Below are 2,370 nucleotides of genomic sequence, written 5' to 3'. Positions count from 1 at the left end.
GTAGTTCGTGCTCTGCGGATCTACGTGGTTCGTACCAAGGGCCTGATTCAGAGATGTATGCTAATGCGACCGCAACTGCATCTCTGTACGCAGGCCAGGGAGCCCTTCTGCCACGCAGAGCTGCATATACAATTGTAGTGGCTAATTTATGCACACCCACGTAACGGCATTCAACCGGCCAGGCACGCCTGAATTTCGCTAACCACCCCCTGTCTCCACCCCCAAACGGTCACTTCCTGTCAATCAATCAATCCGTGGTCTGCATGAACGCACAGCGGACGTACTGCTGCCTTCGCACATGCGCACTGCGATGCATGTGCAATGGTAAATAATCGCTCGATCTGCTTGCAAATTGCAGTTGCATTTATCTCTGAATCAGGCCCCAAATCCATTAGGAAATTGGATTCTCTCTTTGTGTTGAACGGCTTTCACAAGCGATGCTGGCCAGCTAACAGACTTTGGCTAGATGGCTCCGCATGACAATCTCTCAGGCTTACATGCAAGCTGATCTTCCTGTTCCTAATACAGTTACAGCACAATCTACTTGGTGTGTGGGACCTTCATGGGCGGTTCGTAGTGGCACTTTTGCTGAACAATTATGTAAATCGTCCATTTGGTCTTCAGTCCACACCTTCCTCAGATTCTACGCCTTTGAAACCTTTGCCTCTCAGTATGCTTCCTGTGGGTGCCGGATTCTCCTTTCTGCTCAGGAGCATCCCCACCCTTAGAGGAAACTGCTTTATGACATCCCCATGGTATTCCTGTGGATCCCTATGGACCCTGAAGAAGAAAATAAGAGTTATGGTAGATTTATCTTTGTTAACTCTTTTTCTTTGAAGCCCATAGGGTCCACAGGGCGCCCACCCTGAAGCACCTGGCTTCAAGGGGTATTTTTCTCTTGGTCACCGATTCCCTCATGTGTTGTGAGAGTGTTTCTGGTGTGTATTAGTCATCGTTCTCCTCTCTTTCTGTTCCTACCTTGAGCTTTTTCACAAAACTGTGTGCCTGTCCCTGGAGGTGGGGTATATGTGGAGGACCAGTGCATCCTGGGAGATAAAGCTTTGTTTTGTTCGGTGCGCAGTGAACTCCAAACACCGATACCCCATGGTATCCCAGTGGACCCTACAGGTTTTGAAGAAAAAGAGTTAAGAAACGTAGGTCTACCATAACTCTTATTTTTGCATATGATGATGGCATATAGTATATATAGTATACACATGAAATGGCCAATGGGGGAGCTGCTGCACATGCCCAGCTGCAGCCACTCCTCCCATAAGCCTTTGCGGAGCCCATCAGTCACCACTAATGGCTCCAACTACAGCTTGCCTAAGGCCCCGCCCCTCGGCAACAAGCTGCAACACTGAAACGTTGAAAAGATTAAGTAGGTCTTTGGCCCTCTGTATTAGATGTGATATTATGTCGGAGTGCCATTTCCCAATTAATTGTCCAAAATAGAGTGAATGATAATTAACCAGAAAAAATATCCCTCTGAAGGTCAAGATATGCCCTAAATATCCAGCTACCACTAACTTTCTAGATGCATTACAGTAAACTGTTGGGTGTACAGATTTACACTAGATTACCATCACAATAGGCTCCTTTACTCCTTTTTAGCTGCTTAAAAACATCCTAAAATACAAAAACATGATTAAGAGAAACTGTAGAATTGTGAAATGATGAACATAGATGTACTGGTTGAGGACTGTTGTTTGGACCAGTAGAATCATCCATCCCGTCTTTGACAGGAGTGAAGAATGGAGGTCCCCCCCACCATGGTATAATCTAAGATACTGGTTGTCTGTAAACACATTTTAAAAGCAGTTCAGAATATGAAAACATAAAAAACAAATGGTCATTTTGATGCAAATACTGCATAACATGCAATTAGACTGACCTCCTGTAATCTCTAAAATGAGCTACATGCCAACAAAAAACTAATTTTAGAGAAAATAAATACTCATATTATAGTAAAATATGTAGACAGTGAATAAAACAGGCTTTGTGGGGACATTTTACACACAGTGCTTAAAGGCCCTCATTCAGAGCCGTACGCTCTGAGCAGAGCGCACGCTCTGAATGAGGGCCGGCCTCCATGAAAATGGAGCGTCCTTCTGGACGCTCGTATAGCTGTGGGTCACCACCCACAGGCTATACGAGCGTGCATTTTGATGGCCGCGATGGTCGAGACCATCGCGACCATCGAAATTGCGAGCCGGAGCCTGCGGTTGAAGTTTTCAACTGCAAGCTCCGGAGTGATTTTGGCTCTATCAGAGCCAAAATCACTCCCACTGACATCACTAGTGATGTCAGTGGGCCGGCTTTTGACGGGAGGCGTTCCCATGGGAACACCCCCGTCAGGGAGGCACGCCC

Source organism: Taudactylus pleione, unplaced genomic scaffold (genome assembly GCF_031769625.1).
Source record: "Taudactylus pleione unplaced genomic scaffold, aTauple2 ptg001075l, whole genome shotgun sequence".
Classification (NCBI taxonomy): Eukaryota; Metazoa; Chordata; class Amphibia; order Anura; family Myobatrachidae; genus Taudactylus; species Taudactylus pleione.
This window is presented reverse-complemented; position numbering follows the sequence as displayed.